Source organism: Terrapene carolina, unplaced genomic scaffold (assembly GCF_002925995.2).
Source record: "Terrapene carolina triunguis isolate 2854851 unplaced genomic scaffold, T_m_triunguis-2.0 Scaffold33392, whole genome shotgun sequence".
In the NCBI taxonomy this organism is placed as follows: Eukaryota; Metazoa; Chordata; order Testudines; family Emydidae; genus Terrapene; species Terrapene triunguis.
The window spans coordinates 2,358,216-2,383,516 of NW_020697743.1; positions in this window are offsets into that span (position 1 = coordinate 2,358,216).

The following is a 25,301-nucleotide window of genomic DNA, read 5'->3' on the forward strand; positions in this document are numbered from 1 at the left end:
GGGGGGGGGAGGGAGTAACCTGGGCCAGTCCTTAACCTGATGGAGAGGACTTCCCACAGTGCACCGGCTCCGTTGGCTGCAGACTGAGGAGGCGGAGCCTATGCTGCTACCATTGATGCACATAGCCAGTGCACGAGTTGGACCACATGCTGGCTTGTGTGTGTCTAAAATGTAAATTGCCTTGAGCACAAACTGTACATCTTAGCTCTGAAAACACAGCACTGGCTTTTGATATTATGAGGAGGATCAGGGTCCCATTGTGCCAGGTGCTGTACAAAAACAGGGCATCACACAGTCCCTGCCCCAAAGAACTTATACATGAATCAGAACACTGATAACAGGTAAGGCAGCAGATACTAATTACATTAAAACATAATACTTTACTAATAAAAGTTAGCATTTGGAAACCTGGAAATTCTTCACAGAAAGAGTGTGGGACAGGCTCTAAGCCGGGGCGGGCAAACTTTTTGGCCTGAGGGCCACATCGGGGAATAGAAATTGTATGGCAGGCTATGAATGCTCAGAAAATTGGGGATGGGGTGCAGGAGGGGTGAGGGCTCTGATTGGGGGCGCAGGCTCTGGGGTGGGGATGAGGAGTTTGGGGTGTAGGAGGATGCTCTGGGCTGGGACCGAGGGGTTCGGAGGGCAGGAGGGGAATCAGGGTGGGGGCAGGGGGGCAGGGGGCAGGTTCCGACTGGGGGTGCGGGCTCTGGGGTGAGGCTGAGAGGTTTGGGGTGCAGGAGGATGCTCTGGGCTGGGATTGAGGGGTTTGGAGGGCGGGAGGGAGATCAGGGCTGGGGCAGGGGGTTGGGGCGTGGGGAGAGGTGCAGGCTCTGAGCGGTGCTTACCCCAAGCGGCTCCCAGAAGCAGTGGCATGTCCTTCTCCAGCTCCTACGCATGGTGGGGCCCCCAACCCGGCACCCCAGCTGGAGCGCCGGAGCAGGGCCGAGCCGCGAGGGCTCGCGAGCCGGCTTAAAAACGGCCGTAGTTTGCCCACCCCGCTCTAAGCAGAAAGTGATTTCTGAGGAAGAGCTTGAAAGGAGAGATAATGGGGTCCCTAATGCACAGTGGGATAGGAATGCATGTTACAACAGCAGTGGGCAATTTTGCATCTTTTAAGGGAGAAAAAAAAGCAACGCAAACCACTGAGAAACAGCATGAAAACAGGGTGGTCGGGAAGAAGTCAAGCGGACCGTGCAGTGACAGTGGGACCCAATGAGCACACACACGGGATGAAATCTCAGCAGCGGATTTTAAATGTGGGAAGTGGGGAAGGAACACAGATTGAAGGCACAGCTAACAATGCAATTTAACCTGGATGGTTCAGCCCATCACCACTGTTCTTTGATGACAGCAGTGAACTGGACGAGATGCGAGCACTGCTTTCATGGTGTGATGAAAGCTTTAAGGGCAGATAAAATAGAGAGGGGTTTTGAAGCAGCTATTTAATTTCATGTAGTGGGTGAGGAAGCTCTTGAAATCTATAAACCAACACTGCCTGAGGAAGACAAATGTATTTTGCAGGAAGTCTTAAAAATATTTAAGAATGACTCTAACCCTAAAGAGAACATTGTGTTTGAGTGGCATCAATTTGGGTCTCCTCATGTGGGAGCAAATGGGATTGACAAGTCTGGAGCCAAATTGAGACAGAAAGAGTGAGATAGTCTGAGATTACTGAAAATGATATGCTTAGAGAGAAAACGGTCCCTGGTGTGATTGACAAAAGACGGAGAGAAAGGTTATTAAGGGAGCCTGATTTATGCTTGCAAAAAGCAATAGACATCTGCGGGGCCCTGGAGGCCACAACATGCCGGCTAGAGAGAGAGATATAATAAAAGCACTGAAAAGTTGGTACAAACTGTCAGACAAAACAGTACTGGGAGTAGCATCACCAGAGCTTAGCCATGCGAGACTGAACCAGGGGTGCAAATGAACACCATAAACAGAAACGTAACAGGCCTCACCAATTCCTAGCGTACCTCTGCACAAGAAAGCTAGAGGCTGTTTGATTCACAAACAGCGATGCTGAACATGGGCTTAGTTGAACACCAGGAATTTTATTAAACCTTGTGCACTGCTCTGTCCATGTGGCTGGATTGCTTCCAGCCTAACTTGCCAACTTTTCCTGATCCACTAGCATCCCCTCAACAACAGTCCCTCCCAGGAACATGGGCCCTCTGACCCCAGGTCCACTGATCATGATATATTTTCCCTATTTTACAAACACTTTATGGAAACCATTAACAAATAATTGACACCACCAACCCAATCTCCCTTTGGCCACAGGTAGCTAGAACATAGCCCAGTCGGAGTCTTGCCTTTACCATAGATTCAGCTGGTCACATTGTTTGGTCTGCTCAACAGGCAACCACACCAGGAGTGACCTCTGTTTCCCTGTCACCAGAGTCTAGCAAGCTCTTTCGGTGGAGTCTCCTCCCCCACCGTGGGGTTGACCTCCGGGTGGTTCTCAGTCTCACCATTCTGTGAGGATCTCTGAGTCTCTGAAGGCTTTCGCTGGCTGGTGTCTCTGCTACCTCTTAAGCCTACCACTTGTCTTTCTTTGGTAGTCACCTTGTATGAACTAGATACAACTCTCTAGTGACTGGATCCTCACAGGATGACCTGTCTCCGGGGCCAGCAGGTCCTTGGTTGACTTGTCGTACACTTTTTTTGCTTTCTCTGATTGTCGGCCATCTCCTCTCAGCGGAATCTCCATCCTTATGGCTGCAACAGGTCTCCCCTCATAGGCAGCAAGGTTTTGGTCCTTTGTCCCTTCAGTGCCTGTGCTGGACTATTTGGGTAGCCCTGTGATGGGGTATTTCTGTGTGCCAAAACTGTTAACAAGGGTTCTGAGCCAGAACAAACAGCTTTGTCTAACAGTCTTAGCTGTTTTCACAGCTGATTCCACCTTACCTTGACTCTGTGGGAATGCTGCAGAGGTGGTGTGCTGGTCAAACGCCCATTTGCGTGCAAATTACTTGAATTCTTCCCAGGCAAATTGGGTTATCTTGTCAATGATTACGCTCTGCGGAATGCGGTGTCTCGCAAAGTGGGCCTCAGTTTGCCAATCACTGACTTGCTTCTTGTATCAGGCAGGCCATTAACCTTCCAAAAATTTGAATAGCAGTCCATTGTAATCACGTACGGCTTTTCCTTGAGGGTAAATAAGTCTGCTCCCACATTTTCCTATGGTCGGATGGACAGCTCATGTGATAAGTGCCAGCAGAAAGAGACTGGCAGATGTCACACCCTGCTATTAAGGAGCGGAGTTGTGCATTCATTCCCAGGCAGTAAACACACACTCAAGCCTGTCTAAGACAGCTGTTACAGTCCAGGTGTGAGTCATGTATTTTTTGAATGACATCCTTGCATAATGAGGCAGGGACAATGGCTCTGTGTCCTTGAATTCCGTCCTGTACACTCACCTTTAATTTCAGAATATGGTTCTTCTCCAACCAATACTTGGCTTTTGTCATCTGGCCCTGCTAGAATCATTCTCTTGACTGCTTGAAGTTGGACGTCCTTTTCTGTAGCCTCTTTGATCGCCAAAAACTTTGCAGTCAAAACTGGGGGATAGTGCAACATGTGAATGAAATAAGGGTCTTGGCCATGATTGTCTCTGGGGGTTGATGGTCTGATAGCACTGCTAATGGGTGGCCATAGATGTACCGATGGAATCGTACCACTCCAAATACCACCGCCTGAAGCTCTTTTTCTATTTGAGAATACCCCCGTCCAGTCTACGACAAGGCTCGGATGAAATAAGCAACTGACTGCTCCTGCAAAAGAGCTACATCCAATCCCACCAGCCTGGAGTGTCAGTGGCTCTCACGACTGGTAGTACTTAAGGACAGGGGCATCTGTTATCTTTTGTTTCAGTGTGTCAAATGCTTGCTGTTGGGAACCTGCCAGTCCCACTAAACATTCTGTCTTGTTAACTGATGTATGGGTTCCATTACTGCAGCCAAATGTAGACAGAACTTGGACACAACATTTATCATTCCTGTGAAGTGCGGTACCCCTTTCACATCTAATGGAGCTGGCATATCTGACTACCCTGATCATCTTAGGATCTGCTTTCAGTCCTTCTGCTGTGAGCAGACGTCAAGTGTATGTCACCTCACGCTTTGTGAGCCACATTTTGCCTGGCTTGAATTTTATGTTCTTGTCCCTGCATCGCTGTAGAAAAACTTGTAGTTTTCTGCCATGGTCTCATTCATGTTCCTATCATTGCTCCCTTCACTGACAGTGAGGATATCTGCAGTTATTTTCACCCAGGCAGCTCTTCCAACACTCGGGCGAGTCTTCTCTGGAACACTTCTGGTGCTGTGCTTTTGCCCATCGGCATGTGTGGCCATCTGTAGCAACCAAATGGTGTTGCAAAGGTCATCAGCATGCTAGACTTTTTCCAGGCTTATGTGCCAAAACCCATTCCTCACATCACAGACCATAAAGATTCTGGTTTGAAAACTTCTGGCAAGATGCATCAATTGTAGGCAGTGAACAGTGGCATCTTTTCACTGCTTGGTTCAGAAGCATTAGGTCTATGCAAATGTGTAATTTGCCTGATAGCTTCTTTAATAGCACCATGCTGCTTACCTAGAGTCTGTACTAACCTCTACAGATGCTATGTTACCCCTTGCTCTGCAGACTCTTGAGCTCCTGGCATACTGGAATTTTTTTTCGTAGTAAGCACATTGTTTCTTCTTCCCATCTCAGCTTTACTTTGAGGCACCTGTTGCCTTTGAAAACATCCCCGTATGCTTTTTAAAATTTTCTCCAGTGTCCATGGGACTCCCCTTTTTTTGCTTCTTGCACAGCATCTATAAAATTCTGACACTGCACCCTGATCAAATCCCAGCTTCTACGGCTGTATTCTCCCAGAGGGGTCTGTGGTGCTTACCATCCCATCACCGCAAACTTCAGCTGGTACCATCGGTTATTTTTCGGGTTTGTTACTATAAGGTCACAGTCTCCTACAATCTGCATTATACTCTCATTGTACATTATTAGATTGCACCTGCTGCTTGTGAGGGATGTGTTCCTGTCCAATTTACCCTGAGGAATCACAAAGCAGGAGGCCTTATTATCCAGCTGAAATAGCATGGGGTGTTTCCCTAATAACAGTGTTGCACACACAGAGGTTGGCATTGCTCCGTGTTGCATTCCTGTCCCAAACGCCTGTACCCAATATGCTCTCGGAATCAAGGAGAGAGTCATGATGTTACCACTGCTGTGCCATCCCCTTCTCGTACAAGTTTGATCATTTTCCTCAGACCTTCTTCTGCTCTTGGACACATTGATAAAATGGTTCAGCTTGCCACATTCCTTGCAATGCTGTCCTGGTGCAGGGCAATTCTCCTTTACCTGCTCATGCTGCCTCCCACAGTAGATGCACATCACAATGGGCATGGAACCATGGCTGTCTTTCTTTGCTGGTCATCTCACTTCATGTACTTCTGGGGGCGTTGTGCCTCCTAGGGCTTTCAGTGTGTCTCGGGGGCTTTCGCTGCACACCCCATGTCTAAGCATCTGTCTAATGGGAGGTCGGCTTTCCAGAGAAGCTGCTCCTGCAGGTGATGATCCCAAGTACTGCAAACTATCCTGTTCCGAATCAGGGAGTCCATTGGATGGAGCAGCCAATGTGCATAAGGCATAACATAGGGGGCCTACCACCTCCTCCTCTTCAAACTGGTGTCTAGTGAAAAAGCTGTGTCACGCCACAGTTTTGTTCTGCGTTGGGGAGCAATAGGTCCCCAGGGATCTTAGAACTGTTGTGAGGCTTGAGGCAGTGGTGAGTTTCAGAGCATGCAGATCTCTCTTCCTTGTTCCCCAGCGAGGTAAACTCATTGGTTTAGTTTTACTTTCCTGCTGCTGTTGTCCCCCTGCAAGGCCAGGCCCGTGTACATCTCCAGCTCCTTCATCTACTGGATCCATCACTGGGCTAGGCTCGTGTTTGAAAAATCTAGGACTCCAGGAGGGTCCAGAGCGAGTTCCGGGGCTTTTGCCATCAGCTGCTGCACGGCAGAGAACTCACTGCTCACACACAGCCACCATGTTTCATTCACAAAAGCTGACTGCAGGTGAACGGATTGGAACAAGTGAAACGGATTAAACCCTGTGCACGGCTCTGTTTATGTAACCCAGCCCAACTCCCAGCGTTCCCTGTTCCCCTAGTGTCCTGTCAATAACAACAGTGCAGGGACATGGGCTCTCTGACTCCGGTTCCTCTGATCATGGCACAGAGGCACTGCATAACTGTGTGAGGAATTCCTATCTGCTCATAACAAGAGCCTTTTCCAAGTATCCAGAACTTACATCAGCAAATGCAGCAATTGCCAAAGCAGAAATACCCCTCCTGAGACACGGCAGGCCAAATATTTGAAGGCAACTTGTGATTGAGTACCCAAATTAAGACACCCTAAAGGCACCTAATTTTCAAAAAGTTCCAAGAAATGAGGCACCTTTCAGCTGTCTCAAGTTGGGGATTTAAAGCTTGAGGCATCCAAAATCCCTTTGAAAAATTTACGTCAGCATCACTAAGGAACAAGTGAAGGACTATGTAGCACTTGCAGCCAGAGACACAGTACATTTGTAAGGCTTTAGGGAGTGAACCGCCACTATTTCAGTTCAGGGACCCATAATTGGATAGAATAGCTGAAACATTCAGACAGGAACATTAATGTTTTACAAACCCTGATACAGGCAGAGGTCCATATGTACTTCTTCTAGTGTTTGGAAAGGCCACTGACAGATGAGACAAAAGTACTGTGACCCGGCAGCCAGGCCTCCACTGTCTATATAAATATATAGATTTGACCAGCATCAAAAGTGCTCCTTCCCCACTGAGAGAGGATTGCAGACGCAAGTTTGCTATGGTTTGCAGCCCTCAGTGGTGTTTGCCAGTGATCCTTTCTGAGCGCCAGTGACTGGAGCCTACGCACAGGGAATCACCCTTGGAACTACCCCACCCTCCGACAACACCCCAAGCACACAGGAGGAGCTGCCCTGCCTCCCTAGTGGATTGATTTGCCTGACTGAAATGGGCCTCTCTGTTTTTTGAAGAAAATCTGCATAACTTTAGCAGAGCACTAAATATCTCCCTAAGCCCCTTGGTGTACTGGCCGGGTGGGGGTTTCTGTTAGGGCCAGATGTGCTCTTTAAAGGGCCCAGAAGAGGCACTGTGTCAGAGACACACACCTTGCCGCCACAATTCCTCCTGGGGCTCTAGGGTGACCAGACAGCAAGTGTGGAAAATCGGGACTGGCGTGGGCGGGGGGGAGAAGAGAAGAATTCATAGATTCATAGATTCTAGGACTGGAAGGGACCGCAAGAGGTCATCGAGTCCAGTCCCCTGCCCGCATGGCAGGACCAAATACTGTCTAGACCATCCCTGATAGACATTTATAGGATGTCTATAAATAGGAGCCTATATAAGAAAAAGACTCCAAAAATCAGGACTGTCCCTATAAAATCGGGACATCTGGTCACCCTAGGCTCCCCTGTTTTGCTGAGGGGGAATGATCTGCATCACCCCTTCACAACGCAGCATATTCCTCCCCACGGCACACCCAGCTGGCTCTCCTGGCTGGCCAGAGCCATAACTCTGCTTACCCCCCCTCCCCCCCAGCACCTGGAGTTTAGATCCAAATAGCCCTGATGTGGATGTGCAAATGCTGTGGAGTGGGGAAAGGCCAATCACTGCTTCCGCCTGCTCCTCTGCACTGCTGTATTAGGGCTAGTCACAATCCCGTCTTTAGAAGGATGGGTACTAAAGGCAAAGGACCTAATGCAACTGGCACTCAGATAAACTGACAGAGTGGCATATAGAGGTCAGTGGGAGTTGGATGGGGCCCTAAAAGCATCATCACCTGGATCACACACAAGCAGGTCTCTTTCTATACAGAAGGAAGCAGGAAATATTTTTAAAGACATACAATTATCAGAAAACTTTAAAAAACCTTCTAGTTTTTGGAATTTCCCAGATTTTAAGTGACCCTAAACTTCTCCCAAAGAAAACGGTAGGTACTTGCTTTTCTCACATATTTACTCTCTGAACTCAATTTCTATTTTAGGCGCAATTTCTCTTCTCTTAACTAATTGCTCCCAATTTACATCCGACACTTCCTGATCAATTTTGTTAGGCTTGTCTGCCACATCTGCACCATACACAAAATTATCCATAACGCTACAGTCTGAACTTTGCCAGCTGGGTGTTATTTAGATGTATTTATTTAACATTTTCTACATTAGACTGAGGCAAATGCAATTTAGCCTTGAGAGTGCTATGTTTGGCAAATCTATTGCACGTTGTTATTAAGAAGCAAATTTAAAATTAAAATAGAAAATTCAACACTGCTTTATATCCATCTATCACAATATTTTCAAAAGAGCTTGTGTGTGATAGAATGTGCACCATTCACTGAGATATAGAATATGATATCAATAAACCAATTCCTAGATTTAAATGCCAGAAGGGACTGAATACTATGATAATTTAGTCTGATCTCCTGCATAACACAGGTCATAGTATTTCGCATCAGAGAGCTTTGCATCAAGCCCATTACTTTTGATTGAACTAGAGCGTCTCTCTTAGAGGCATCCAATCTTGATTTGAAGACTCCAGGTGATAAAGAATCCACCACACTGAATAATATAAGTGTTTGTAAGGATGCCATGATCTGGAGAGACAAACATTAAAACAGGTAGTAGAGAGACACTTTTGGAGGTACGGGATATGAATGCAAAAGGGAATGTTAACCTACACTGAGATTTGCACTTCAGTCCGGGATCAGGAATATTTACATGTTAATTGACCATCGGAAAGGGAGAAATAATTGGCAATGAATTGTCTATGCATTTTTTTTTAATATCACACGCACTTTGAATAGGTCTGAGTGCCCACTGAGAGAAAATGCCTCTGTTTTTGTTGCTAATTGTCCATGCTCTGCTGAAGACTTATGGGTCTCTCAGAGAGACTCACTCTTTGCTTCATGTCGATTTTTCTCTGCCTTTATTGTTCACCAGATAGGTAAAGAAAACCAACCACCCTCATTGTCACATGCCCTCCTGCTGCTCACAGTAACACTATATGTGGTCATTTTCATCGCCAAATTACAGCACACTCTCAAAGCAGAAGGATCCATCAAAGAGTTCAGAATGTTCCTGAATATACACGGACATCTTTGATTTACTGGAAAGACTATTTTTTCCACTGGTGCAGCAGCACCTGCATTTTTATATCAGACACCTATTGATATATATAAAAAACCCACAGATCAATATCTTGTGTCCTGAGGGAGGAGGGGGGGGAAAATCACATGCTTTTAGCCTCTGAAGTCCTCTCCTGTCAGTCTGTCCATAGAATCACACATATTTGCTATAGGAAACTACTGACTTGCTAGATCACATATGAAGTATCTTGTGTAATTACCATTAAACATAATTTAGTAATTAATACAGTTACTCTTTTGCTGAGCGGTAGCAGATGCCAGGGCTTGGCAGGTTGGTTCGGGGGGGGAGGAGGGGAGAGGGGAGGAAATTAGCTCCGCGGAGCAGGCCTTGCTTAACCAATGTCCACTGGACGCACTTGCTCAGGGCTCCTGACCAGTTTTTAACTGGCCTTGCTGATTTTTCTCCTGCGTTGCTGGCTGCAATGTGCCAGGGTTTTTCCACTTGTAACTTACACATAGCAAATGGCAACCGTTGTTGCACACATGCATAGGAACGCTAGCAGCTGCTTCCACTCCGGTGCAGAGGTTGCATGGCCCCTGGGAGCGCTGCTGGCACGGCACCTGGGTCCAGGCCCTCAATGTTCAGATGTGGCAGCTGAGGCTCCTGCTCCTCCCAGTGGAGGAGCAGGGTGGATCCAAGGCTCGCCTGCAGGAAGGGATAAGGAGCAGGGAGCAGGGTTGGGGTGGGGCTCCTGGGAGAGGATGGTAGGGGAGCTCCCTGCACTGAGGCTCCTGGGACAGGGTGGGTGCAGAGGCTTAGGGCCAGGTGGGGGAGGGTGCCTGAGAGGGGAAGAGGAGGGTCAGACTGGTGTGGGAGGTAGAGCTCAGTTTTTCTGCCTCCTGGATGTGACAACCCTACTTAGCTCCCAACCGGTTTAGTCCAGGACACCCCGCCCCCCCCCCGCCCCCTCATGACTCATTCCGGGGGTGAGTGGTCAACCCTTTCCTGAGTGGCGTTGTGACCTGGCTCATAGACTCATAGACTCACAGACTTTAAGGTCAGAAGGGGCCATTATGATCATCTAGTCTGACCTCCCGCATGATGCAGGCCACAAAAGCTGACCCACCCACTCCTGGAATAATTCTCTCCCTTGACTCAGCTGTTGAAGTCCCCAAATCGTGATTTAAAGACTTCAAGTCGCAGAGAATCCTCCAGCCTGCGACCCTTGCCCAATGCTGCGGAGGAAGGCGAAAAACCTCCAGGGCCTCTGCCAATCTACCCTGGAGGAAAATTCCTTCCCGACCCCAAATATGGCGATCAGCTTAACCCCGAGCATGTGGGCAAGATTCTCCAGCCAGACCCTCCAGAAAAAGTTCACTGTGGGGGTCCCAGCCCCACTCACGTTTGGTGCCATAGGTAGATCTTGCATCCTAGGGAGCTGCACCGCCGCCTCTTGGTGCTCCCCCAGATGCCATGGCGATCAGACCAGGTCAGAGGAAGAGCCCTCCCACGAGTCCCATTTCTCAGGACCCTTCTCAGGGATCAGTTGGTCTTCAGCCCATTCTGCCTCTTTCCTGGTGTTGGTGTCTGTCATGAGCCACGGCGGTCTCTTTGGGGTCTTGGTGGCTGGGCATCATGGTACCCAAGTCCACCCTTCGTCCCAAGGAAAAGGGCCAGCTTTCCTGCTTCCTTGGCTGCTGAAGCCTCAGTGTCTCAGAGTCAGTCCCTTATTTGGATTGATTTGGATCTAATTTGTGTCCCAAGCCAGCTGAGACTCCGTGCCCCTTTCCCCGAGGAGCTGGTAAAGCTCCTCTCTTAGCCCTCCCAGTGTTTCAAAAGGCAGGAAAGCACCTGCTATCAAATGCACTGAGGTACTTGCTTTTTTCTGCTTTCCACGGTCTCCGACAAGTCCAGCTTTAATCAGAAACCTGCCCCCTATAACTGGGGAGCCAGCTGGGCACAGCTGAGTTCATTGCTATGTCACATTACATACATACACCCATAGAACTTGTGCTTCAAGGATTGGCCTTATTAGCCACCTGAGGACCCATAACTCCCATGGAAGATGATCATACTCGGTAATGAGTGATCGCCCATCATTATCAATCATCATCATCATCATCATATACACCCAAACAATTAGCCTACTTAGCAAATGTTTCCCAGAGCAAAAGAAAAGAGTGGGTATTAGCTTTTTTTTTTAAAAAAAAAAGTCAAATTGTCATGTATATTTAAGTTAAATAGTCTTGATTTATATTTTTCATTATATTTTTAAAAGACTTCTCTGATCTAATAAAGATGTTCTTATTTATAGATTGTATAATCACACACTCTAATTTATGGATGGTGGGGGTCCCTCCCATTTCCATAGTGCACAAGACCTCAAAATATTTTAATCAGTCCCTGATGTGGAGCATGTACCTTGTTTTTTTCACATTGTACATACCAGTCCTCCAACAGACACAGAGGGAACACAGCCTTTCCCATCTTTCAGAAACCACACTCCAAACACCAATGCTGGGTTCCCATGGAACTCCTCTGCACCAAGAGTCAACTCAAGTTAGAGGACAGAGAAAACCCTCCTGCCCCCTGTAGTTACTTTTCAGGGAAGATGTTGCACCAAAACAGTAACAATAAGAGCATGCTTTCAAGGACTGTACATCGCTACCATGCTTTAAATAAAATAAAAAAAATAAATAAAAGACTCCCGTCAACAATATATTCCTGGCGACTCCTGTCAACAATATATTCCTGAAATTTCATAGGTTGGATGACATGAAACGTTCCCAAAGTCTTGTGTCACTGTGCAGTTTCCCCAACGTACCATTTTACACATGCATTTCGACTAGTCTGTGGAATGTAAGACTAAGGGCAACATCCTCTCAGTTGTGCCAGGGTTGCTTCTGGCTTTACCTTTGCAGCTTCCTGATCCTGGGGATTTATAGGAACCGATTTGGCCAGCGGTGCAACTCAAAGCAGCCTCAGAGCTGGTCTAAACTGTGCCAAACTACAATGCCACCAAGGATCTGTTCTGGTAGCCAGGCAACACTAGTCCCTGTTCCCTTAACCGTGCCCCCGACATCAGGTCCAGCAGGCAGGCATGGAGTTGGTACAGCCTGTATCAGTGACAACTGAAAGAGTTCACTGAGCTTTGTTCTAGTATAGCAATCTAGGAGGTCCTGTACTATGTACATTGCGGTCCATGCTGTCTGGTATGCAGTGCCATAGGCTCCATAGCTGTCCTATTCTTTACAACATCCATTGTCCAACACCGAACCCGTTCACACAGTACATTGCTCAGATCATACACACATCATGCAGAGTGGCTGCTTGGGGGTTTACCATTTTTCTGGGCCTCATGGCAATGTTCCACACGGAGACAGACTGAAGCGGAGGCAGTGCATTGGGCAGAGGAAACATAGGGCTTAGCCTGGGTGCCCCCTAGCTACCTCCTGATGCAAGATAAACAGGATCTCGGACATATATGCAGTCCTGGGAATGATCATCTCCCTAGTGTGCGCAGAGCTCCTTTCGTGAGTCCTGTGGAAATAGGGTCCATGCATTTGTTCATTGCAGGCGTGTTCCCTCAGCTGCAATGCTGTCACACCGCCGGCTAGCAAGGGCAAGAGCATGAACCGAACTGCAGCAGAGGCAGCCCAGAACTCTGCGAGCAGAGGGCTTGGAAGCACAGTTGCACATTCCTTATGTCTACTGCGCTTACAGCACTCCTGACAGCCCCTGCCCACGTCCTGCACCCAGGTGGGGCGGTGACACAGCAGAATGCCAATGCTCTCCTGTGCAGATCCCAGCACAGGCCATGCAGCACACCCGTGGAAGCACAGCCACCACCGAGCTGACATCATCTGTAATCTATATTTGTAATAAATTATTCAACTTGTCTTCATTATTTGCCTGACTTTCAGAGCTGGGGGAATAATTTGTGATTTTATGACTCTCATCATACTTTAAAAGATATATTAGTGAATAATGTTCAGTTGTTACCCAATTCTAATAACACTGGACTCAATATCCCATTCAGTCCCCATTATTAGCCTGTCTCCACACCCCTACAGTGCTGTTTCTTATCACTTAGTTTCCATAGGAACACAGGATTTGCCATATGGAATCAGACCCGAGGTCCATCCAATGCACTAGCCTGCATCTGACAGTGGCCAAGGCCAGACACTTCATACAATACAAGAAAGCCTAAACTGGATAATAACTGAATTATTTGCCTATCACACAAGTCTTTCCCCCTTGACTTACCCCTCCTTATTCCATACAGAACACAAGGCCTTCACTAGTGCCTTCCCTCTTCGATGAGCTCTTGCTGCAGTCTCAGCTTCTTCCCAGGTCATTTTGATAGCTTTTAATTCGGCTTCAGTTGTGTGTTTCCATGTTGCCCTTGGTCAACCTCGTCCCTGCTAACCCTGAGGATTTCAGTCTAATGCTTGTCCTGTTATGGTGTTCAGATCTTTCCTTCATGTGTATTCTGGCCAACTCCATTTTCATTCCATAATTTCCTCTCCTATCCGTTTCAGTTCCATCCTCCTCCAAAACGCTTCATTTGTGATTTTTCTGGCTATCTGATACTAAAGATTTGTCTCAAGCAGCTGTTTATGAAAAGTTGGAGTTTACATAGTAGCATCTTAAGTCCCAAAGTTTTAGCCCCTTTCCCCCCGTTACTGGATGTTTATTTTCCTGATCCTCTTGATTCCTAATAGCCATGGACGCGGTGGTGCAGTTTGCAACTGGTTATTGAGAATTCAGGAAGGAAGCCGTTAATAATCCCTGATGGAGTTAGTTAGCAGAATAGGAAGGATCCTCCTCCTCCCTGCCAAAAGCTTGAGACACCCTCAATTACCTGGAACAGGAAAATGCAGATGAAAGCAGCTCTTGCTGAAACCCTTTGTATCAGGGCAGCTTCCCTCTGGATTCTGATTGACATGATGTACAGAATAGACCCAGTCCCTGCTGCACCCTACTGAAGATGCCTCAGACCTAGTGCATCTGCTCTGTCAGGCAGAGCTACTTTGTCCCCTGATGTTGAGGTGCCCACACAGGGACTAGGATGGGATGGCCTCATTGTCTAGGATTGGTACTCAGGTGCCAAGAGATGAGAATAGGAGGTATTAATTCTCTGTGCCATTCAGCTTTGTCATATTTATACAGATTTGTGAGCTCCCTCATGCTTCTCTGGCCAATCAAGATGTAGAACACTTGGGAGTGACTGTTCTGTTCGAGTACACCTACCAACTGACACACACACACACACACACACACACACACACCACATGGATGCCAGTACTCCTCCCTTCTTGCATGGAGGAAAGATGCTACAGTGACAAATCACGAATGGGTATGAGAAACTAAGAATTAAAAAAAACCAAAACCCATGGCTTCTAAGGGTGATATTATAATGATCTGAAATGGATGTGTCAGAAATAGAATACACCTACTGAAAATGAATAGGTGTTAAAGAAATAAGTGCTCCTGGCAGCAAATGAAAGCCTGCACAGTGTAATACAAGGGAGCACTAATATCTCAGTAATTGTTTCGGGGGAAGAGAACCATTTCAGTGTCAAGAGCATGTTCAACCCGCTCTGCTCCAGGAACGGGATTCTTCTGAAATACACGTATGTAATATGCACATTTGAGTTCTCTTAGCAATCCATGCACTTTTCAGTGGTACCCACCATTTTGATAAGGCACCACTCAATAGCCCTGATTCAGCAAAGTACTTAAGCGCATGAGTAGTCCCACAGAAGTCAAAGAGACTGCTCACATGCTTAAAAGTTAACATGCATTGAATCGGGTCTGCAAGCAACCCCATTGACTTAACTATGGAAGGGAATATTCAGCCTGGGTAAAGGAAGCACCTAATACATCTAGGATGTTCAAAGGTATTTGGGCACCTAACTCCCACTGAAATGAGCCAAAGAGTGCGGGCTACACCTACAGAATGGGGGACTATATCCTGGAAAGCAGTGACTTTGAAAAGGATTTAAGGAGCACAGTGGACAAAACTCAACATGAGCTCCCAGTGCAATGCTGACACACACAGACACAGACACAGACACAGACACAGACACAGACACAGACACAGACACAGACACAGACACAGACACAGACACACAAGGCTAATGAGATCCTTGGATGTATAAACAGGAGCATAGTAAGTAAGAGTATGGAGGGGATTTTACCTCCATGTACGGCACTGGGGAGACTAATGCTGCCTTCAGTTCCGGGGTCCTCATATTTAAAAGGATGTTGGAAAATTGGAAAGGGTGAGGAGAAGAACCACAAAAGTGATTCAAGGGCTGGAGAAAATGCTTAATAATGAGAGACACTTCAGGAACTCAATCTCTTTAGCATATCAGAAAAGAAGACGCTCAAGAGATGACTTGATTATGGTGTGTAAGTACCTTCACAGGGAGAAAATACAGGAATGAAAGACTCTTTAATGTAGCAGAGAAAGCAATGACAAGACCCAATGGCTGGAAGTTAAAACCAGACCAATTCCAGTTAGAACTTGGGCACAAGTTTTGATAAACAAACAATGAGGCTGGTTAACCACTGGAATAAAGGATTAAGGGAAGAGGTGGAATCTCCATCTCTTGGAGTCTCCAGGCCAAGACTGGATGTCTTTCTAGAAGATGCTTTAGCCAAACGCAAAAAGCTATTGCACTCAATACAGGAATAACTGGATGAAAGTCTCTGGCCTGCATTATTCAGGAGGTCAGACTAGGTGATCCCTTCTGGCTTAAGAAAAAATATTATGAATTTGGCCCTTAATGAGTATGTCACACATTTCTTCCCAAAATTCAATGAAGATACAGTTTAATAAATGATTTCGGTTCATGTAAAATCTGTGAAACTGTTAGACTGCAGCATTGAGCGAGGTGGAAATTTCTAAATCCCTCTGGTGACACACTCTGCCAGGAATTTATATAGGTGGCAAAATAACTGTAAAGAAACATTTATATTGTGTAGCTATAACAGATCTCAACGTACAGAAAACATTTTAAACAGAGGTACTGGGCGTTTATGGGAGCTAACCAAAGGAATTCAAGGACTGGCATTCCATTGCCCACCTGCTGTATGTATTCCTACTCGAACCAGGATCAATATAACAGTAACAGCAAAACTTATTTCTCCCCCCCTCCCAACATTTCCAACGAACTGCATTTCTGAAAATGGCACACAGCTATGGTACAATCTCGAATTTACACAGTTCAAAGTCCATATCAGCTGACTGGCCACTTCCCAAACCCTAGTCAGTAGACAATAAGTGTAGTCATCCCACATATTCCAGGTGCCAAGTGAACATTTTCAGCATAATCAGACAAACTCTCATAGTACAGTGGTTCAGTTTTCTTAGTTTTCCAAAATCACATACACTGGGCTAATACCAGTGACTGCACCAAATTCCAGCTAGGGCAATTATATCTGTTAATCTAAATTCTGCGTGCAGTTTCAGTGGAATACAGAATTCTTATTCTACAACTCCTGTTGTCAACTTTCCTATAGGATTACTATACATTGTTACACTGCTACCTCACTCTAGCCCAGAGGTGGCTGCATCTCACTGGTGGGTGAAGTGATTTATATAGCTAGAGATGGATATAGGTCCTGTCGATCTCCAAAGTTACACTGATTTAACTAAAGGTGTGATTGTAAATATTTTCTAATAAATTCTATGTGTGTTTGACATGTGATTTAGAGAAAAAAAATTCTCTGAATTGGAAGGAAACCTTTGCTCTGTTTAGTGTTCAAATACTGTGAGTTGAACTACTGTGAGTTAGTTCAAGTGTGTAACACTAACTTTATTTTTGTCAATCCAGCGTGTGCGCGTTTCTGTGGAAACAGGAACCGACAGAAGAACGCTGGCTCTTAGCTTTTGGCTTGCTCCTGTCTCCATGGAAACAGTTGTCTCATTGGTGAAAATAAGGAGAAGGATTTTTAAATAATGACTTTCTGAAAGCTTCCCTCTGCTTTAATTGTGCCTTTGTGATCTTTATTGTCTCAGAACGAAATGAAACAAAAATTACAAGCGGAGAGCTTCAAACCCATGTTATTTCCCAATTAATACAAACAGCAGGTCTATCAAGCGCCTTCCCCATCAGACTATACTGCGACACTCTTGGGACTAGCCCCAAGAATTTCCCAATTCATTTTTTAATCTCTTCCTTACAACAGTTTAGGAACAACTCCAGTGTTTTACATTTTAAATACAGGCAGCACTCTTGGCCTGGAGTCTGCACCTTGTGGTTTTGTTCTGCTCTTTGCCAAGTCTGGTCCAGCTGCTTCATCCTAAATGAGCTCTGAAATGCTCCACCGCCAGCTCCCGCATTGTTGTCTTTTGAAGGCATTTTTCAGGCTGCTCAAAATGCTCGTGGCGTTATTTTGCTGGGTACTGCTAGCGTCTGTAGGGTTAACGTTCAAAGGACAATTGTGCACAGTTAGAACACTTGGGGGTGTTGTGGTGGCTGTTTCACTTCCACTGAAAGATTCACGTGAGCAAGGGCCATTCTGTTGAGGCAACTCCAGAATAAATAAACCCCATTGCTAAGAATTACCTAGCCATAAAGGCACAGCAGGAATTCATTGAGTCATACAGATTAGCTGCTAAAATGCCTTCTGAATCCAGGGGACTAATAGAATGAGAGTTCCTCTTATTCATATTGTTTAATAACTCGGTGGTAGCCATCAGACAGCCTCCACCAGTCACCCCCTTTTTAATAGGCATCCATGAATTCAATGAGTGCAAGTACTTTGTATCCATAAATGACTTATTTATTGTTGGTATTGTGGTAGCATCTAGGAGAACCCCACTCAGGACCCATTGTGCTAGGCTCTGCATGAACACAGAACAGAAAGATGCTCCAAGCTTGCAGTCTAAGTGTAAGATGACAGACAGATGGATACAGACAGACATGGGGGACTCGGGGGAGCACAAGGTAACAGGTGCCATACATGTGGCTGGGGGGAGAAAGGGCAAAGATCGAGTCGAATAGCTGCAATGGGCCTTTCAGGGCAAGGATGTATCTTATTCTATAGCTGAAATTCTGGGCTGTGTGTTTTGGAAGTCGGGGTAAGGGTGGCTCTATGTATTACATTATACATAACTGCCAAATCAATATCCGTTTTTCTTCTTTACTAAACACAAAGGCAAGCCTGGCTCACTAGAGATGCCAGTGTGAAGTCAGAGCAGACAAACTAAGAGCACTATCATGAGAACACTGAAAGCGCCAGTAGCCTCATAGTCAGTGTCGGATTAAAGAATTTTGAGGCCCTGGACTCTATGGAAAATGTCCCCCCCACACCCTTAAGGGAGATGAGAACTCAGACCCCTCCCAGGAGTCCCCCTACTCTTACATGGTCTGATCCCCCTGGCATCTGGGGGAGCACCAAGAGGGGACCCAGCTGCCTAGGGCACAAACCTGCCTATGCATCCCCTAGGGCACCGAACCTGAGCAGTGCTGCGATCCCGTGTGCCAGGTTGCAACACAACACATTGAAGTTTGTCCATCATGAGTCATGACACGGGGGTGGCTGGACCAAACCTGGTTGTGGCCCAAACAGCGGCACCAACTCCAAGAGGCAGAAAAACTGGGCACTGCCCCACCAGCCTGACCCTCCTCTTCCCCTCCCAAGTGCCCCTCCCCCGACCTGCCTGACTCTCCTATTCCCCTCTCAGCAGCCTCCAACCAGCCTGAGCCCCCTGGCCCATGAGCTCCTACAGCCACCCCCTCCCAGGATCCTCAGCCCAGGGAACCCCCTACCATCCCCTCCCACGAGTTCCTGCCTCCCGCACCCCAATCCCCTCCCTGCTGGCTAGCTTGGGTTTGTCCTGCTTTCTGGGGCCATGAGGCGCATCAGCTGCCCTGTTTACCTGTTGAGGTACTGGCATGCAAAGTGGGAATCGCGTGCTTTGCCAGCAATGCTCACAGCACCCATGTGACCCGCACTCCATAGGAGAAGTAGCCACTGGTGGCCCCTCCCCTGCACTTGCGCACAGCAACAGGGACCAGTTGCAACATCCCAGGGTTTTTTCCCCCTTGTAACTTACACGCAACTTTTAAGTTACACATGAAAAAATCCCTGGCACACTGGAACTGGCAAGGCAGGTGTGGGGGGGTGGGGGGGAAACAAACTCCCACACAGCCAGGCTGGTAAAAAAAACTGACCAGGTAGCAACCCTAGTCCCAAACCTGGTCATGAGCACCCCAAGATTGGGTGTCCTGTGCATTTGCACAGAGTGCACATGGATTAATCCAGGCCAGCTCATGCTCTGAAGCTAGCATGAAAGTTACGATTCATCAAGTGCTTCCTAGTTCTTTCAAGGTATTTTTGATACTTTTGCTTTGGTGCCTCTTTCAGTTTTAGCCCAAACTATTGGTCTCCTCCTTTACAGAACATTGGGAGCTATAATCTGAATTTGATTCAACAGAACTATGCCTTTTGGAGATCTTTATTTCTATAGAGTAGCCTCCCCTGGAGACCTTAGTCAAAATCAAGGCCCATGGAACCGGACATGGTACAGAAAACGCATTTAAAGAACACTGTGAGCACTTTGGGGGAAAAAAGACTAAATCTAAATTAAGACAAGACACAGCACGAGGGTCTAACAGACCATTGGAAGAGGTGGAAGAGGGAGGATGAGGCTAATAGATAGGAACAAGTGGTTAAACATAAATTGGCAAGTTTGTGAACGAGGCCAACCAACAACTCTCCAACACCACCTACTTTAAAGAACTCAGAGAAGAGTTGCCACAATATACCCAGGAATTTAAGGATATCATCAAATCCTTCCCCAAACAACTCCAAGAGAAACTCTACAAACTCATCCCCCACAAACCCACACCAGGGACCTTTTACATGCATACCAAGATATACAAACAAGGGAACCCACGCAAGCCCATCATATCTGGCCACAGCACTCTTACTGAAGGAATATTGGGACTCATGGAAACCATCCTCCAAGCACTCAAAGGGCCAGCTTCCTCTGCAAACTCTGCACCATTAACAACCACCATGGATGTCACTTCCCTATACACACAGGCAGCATAGCTGCCTACCTCAAATATTTATAAGCCGATGCACAAGCTTCAGATATCCACCCCAAACTCATCCATTTCATCCTCATCCGTAACAATTTAACGTTTAACACACACTTTGCCCAAACCATGGAAACAGCAATGGGTACTAGGATGGGTCCCCAATACGCCAACCTCTTCATGGGCCACCTTGAAGAAGAATTTCTGGACAAATGCACCATGAAACCAGTGATATACCTGAGATACATCAATGACATTTTCATCCTCTGGACGGATGACAAACTCCCACATAGAGTTTCATGGATGGGTGGTGGTTGTTGAAGTTGTGATGGAAATCTCTTTGGAACACTCCTGTACCAGCATTAACTTCCCGGACCATGATCAGTTTAAACCATGGAACCCTACAGACAGACAACTATATACAAGAAATCCACAGATCACCACACCTACCTTCATAGATCCAATAACCACCCCAAGAAATCTGTTATCTACAGGCAGGCACTCAGCTGCCATAGAATATGCTCCAAGGAGAAAGTCTGGGATGTATACCTTAACACACTCAGAACCACCTTCACCAAACAAGAACACTCCACCAGAGAAGTAGATCACATCATGGAATGGGCCACCCCGAGAGAACCTGCTTCAGTACAGAAATAAAACCTCCAACCAACCACCCCACACTGGAACCCATATGGAGTATCAAAAAACTACATGCCACATTCAATAGGGACCCCATCCTGAAAGAAATCTTTCCTGAATCCCCTCGTTTGGCCTTCAAACAATTCCCATCCTTCCAAACTCATCATTTGAAGTAAGCTCCCCACAGACCAAGGCACAAACCAAAGTGGCACCAGACCCTGCCAGAACAGATGCAAAACCTGCAGACATAGCTCCACCACTACAGTGAACACCCCGCCCCCCCAAACACACCTTTCAAGATCTATGGATCCTACATATGCCTATCCCAAAATGTGGCATACCTCCTCCAGTGCACCAAATGCCCCAACAACTATTTGGGTGAAACCAGACAGACAATCACTACACTCTTGAGTGAACTCATAGGAAAATGATAAAAGACAAGAACACTTTTTAACCTGTGGGTGAACTCTTTTCACAAAGCGAGCACTCTACATCTGACCTCTCAGTTCTCATCCTCAAAGGAAACCTGCACAATCCTTTCAAAAGATGAGCCTAGGAGCTTAAATTCATAACTCTGCTAAACACTAAAAATCATGGACTGAATAGAGACACTGGATTTATGGCTTATTACAACAAACAACCCCCCCCATACTCTTATGACTGGAGTGGGGTTAACAGGCCACTTCATCTTGAATGGTCCCTGGGAATGTGTTAATTACTTATGCTAAAAATCTGTTCCACCTTATATTTAGCTGTGACACTCTGAATTAGTTTCCCAGACCTGAAGGAGAGCTTTGTGTAAGCTCAAGAGCTTGTCTCTCAGCAACAGAGGTTGGTCCAATAAAAGATATTACCTCACCCACCTTGTCTCTAATATCTTGGGACCAACCTGGCTACAACACTGCATACAAACTTGCCAAGTGACAGTTAGCAACTTTCAAGTCAAAGCAATTGCTTTTTAGAGTATAAATAAGCCAGAAATGTTAAGGATTTCAGAAAACCCTACTAGCCACCAGCTTAGCCATAGTCAGCCAGCCAATTCTTTTTTGAACCCAGTTACACTTTTCGCCTTCACAACTTCCCCGGGCAATGAGTTCCACAGATTGAATGTGCGTTATGTGATGTAGTTTTTGTTTTTAAAAACTGCTGCCTATTAATTTCATGGGGGGACTCCAGGTTCGTGTGTGATGTGAGGGGATAAACAGCACTTGCTTAGTCACTTTCTCCACACCATTCATGATTTTGTAGATCTCTATTATATCCCCTCTTAATCATCTCTTTCCCAAGCTGAACAGTCCCAGTCTTTTTAATCTTCCCTCACATGGAAGTTGTTCCATACCCCTTATCATTTTTGTTGCCCTTCTCTGTACCTTTTCCAATTCTAATATATCTTTGTTGAGATGGGACAACCAAAACTGCATGCAATATTCAAGGTGTGGGTGTACCATCGATTTATATAGTGGCATTATGATATTTTCTATCCTTTTCCTAATGGTTCTGAGCATTCTGTTCACTTTTCTGACTGCCACTGCACATTGAGCAGAGGTTTTCAAAGAACTATCCACAATGACTCCAACATCACTTCCTGGAGTGGTAACAGCTAATTTAGACCCCATCATTTTATATGTATAGTTGGGATTATGTTTCCCCAATGTGGATTACTGTGTATTTACACAAATTGAATTTCATCTGGCATTTTGTTACCCAATCACCCAGTTTAGTGAGATTCCTTTATATCTCTTCACTGTCAGCTTTGGACTTAACTATCTTGAGTAATTTTGTATTGTCTGCAAACTTTGCCACTGCACTGTTTTCCCCTTTTTCCAGATCATTTCTGAATATGTTGACCAGCACTGGTCCCAGTACAGATCCTTGGGGGACCCTGCTACAAAACATACCTCACCTTTTTGCTTTGGCTTCCCCTCAAGAAGACCCTCAGATATTGTGATGATGTGGGCTGTACAAATACCTACACACACATTCCCTCCCCAGATAGTGAAGATTGCAGCAGTAATATCACTGTGACCATGAGACTGCATTTAGGGTCTGATCCAGCTCCCATTCAGGTCTCAGAGTCTTTCAATGGATTGGGCCATTGGAGTGCAATGGGGAATGTGCGGGAGAGGAGAGAAGGTACCATAAGTCATTATACAGAAGTCTCTTTGCTGGAACCAATAGTGAGTCAAGAGAAAAAGCCTACACAAAAAGTCCCCAGGAGAGAAATAAGTGACCAAGCTCCCTGTGTTAGTACTGTGTCAGTACTAATGTGGACACGAGAACAAATGGATATAAACTGGCCGTGGGGAAGTTCAGGCTTGAAATTAGACGAAGATTTCTAACCATCAGAGGGGTGAAATTTTGGAACAGCCTTCCGAGGGAAATGGTGGGGGCGAAAGACCTCTCTGGCTTCAAGATTAGGCTAGATAAGTTTACGGAGGGAATGGTTTGATGGGATAACGTGATTTTAGTCAATTAGGCAATAACGTGCCATCGCTGGTAAAATGAGGGTCCGGCTGGAGAATCTTGCCCGTATGCTCGGGGTTCTACTGATCGCCATATTTGGGGTCGGGAAGGAATTTTCCTCCAGGGTAGATTGGCAGAGGCCCTGGAGGTTTTTCGCCTTCCTCCGCAGCATAGGGCAGAGGTCACAAGCTGGAAGATTCTCTGCGACTTGAAGTCTTTAGATCACGATCTGGAGACTTCAACAGCAGAGTTAAGGGAAAGTGGGGGGGTCAGCTTTTGTGGCCTGCATCATGCGGGAGGTCAGACTAGATGACCATAATGGTCCCTTCTGACCTTAAAGTCTATGAGTTAAGGTAAACTGGAATGACAGAGGATTCATTTAAAGGTTCCAGGGTGCTATAAGATATACAAGGTACTTGGCAAATTCCGTGTGTGTGAGAGAGAGAGAGAGAGAGAGAGAGGTGGCCTGTACCTTTAGTACTAACAATGGACAACAGTTCACTGCTGCATACTCTCAGCGTGTGTCTACACTGCAATTAGACACCCAGGGCTGGCCTGTGCCAGCTGATTCAGGCTCGTGGGGCCTGTGCAAAAGAGTTGTTTAAGTGCAGCGTACACATTCGGGGTCAGGCGGCAACACGGAGTTCAGTGACCATCCCACCTTGCAGGGTCCTAGAGCCCGGGCTCCAGCCCAAGCCCAAGCGCCGACACCACAATTAAACAGCCCCTATGCCCGAGCCAGCTGGCACAGGCCAACCACGGGTTTTTAATTGCAATGTAGACATACCCTAAGGCATACCTGGCAGGCTAAAGGACAAGCCCTCCCTGATCTCCATTTACCACCCACAGATAAACTGCAAATTGAAATATTTTAATGACATCTCAAAAGTACACACTTACCAAGGAGTCTTTCCCTGCACCATTACAGGAGGTGTTGCTCCCGTACGGAGTTTTGGTGCAACTGCAGCTAAGTGCCCTTCTGGCCCTCAGGAAGCAAGCAAGAACAGCTGCGTTACGTGAGTCATCCAAACTGACTCCCTCCCCTTCCTCTGCCTTGCGGAAGCTCCCCTTCATGACCTCGTTTTACGCTGTTACCAATACTTCCCTGGTACTTGATTCTACATCAGATTCGAGCGCCTGTCAGATTTTAGACTTCTGCATTTCATTGTCACCCTGGTAGAAAATCTAGTTGTTCCCCTGTGGGTAGCATCTGGCTCAGATGTTGTTTTTAGTAAATACACAGATTGTTTGGGAAATTCCTTCTGATTTGTAGATTATGCTGGGAACAGAGAGGCGAGCTCTCCCCCCCACTCCCCCAATACTTCCTCCAGATTGGAGTGAAGTTGGAATTTAGCTTTAGGACAATGTTTCTGATCGAACCCGATACGGCATTGGTTACCTCACCCTCCCTTAGTGATTCAGGACATCCTTTTTTACACTCAGGATAATATGTACTGATATTAGCCTTATCACAGGAGGTAGTACAAAAAAATTTATCCTCGCACCACAATTTTCCTGGTGCCTCTATCACGCACCTCTCTCTCTGTCTGAGGGTTATGTCTCCAAGAAATATCTTCAGGGTGTTATGTCTAACACCACTTTTCTGTGTCTCACCAGATTCTGTCACTTTAAATTACTCCGGAAGATTAAAAAGGTTTCCTTCTGTCTCTTCTATCCTCAAAGCAATGGCTAAAAAAACCCACTTAATTCAGGTTAAAAAAAATAGCTCCCGTTTGTCACTCTTCCTCACACAGCCAGCAGTGAAGACTCCACGCATCCTTCCAAAATTCACATGTTTTGGGATCACTCCTATTCTTGTACTCTGGGGTCTCACCTTTGCATGCTCATGCATAATGCTGCTGCAGGGGTTGGCATTCAGGCTAATGGCCCTAGTAAATGGCCCTTTGGGGAAGGGAGTAGATTCTGGCACTGGGCTTTGGGTTCATCTCCGGGGGCAATCTACCT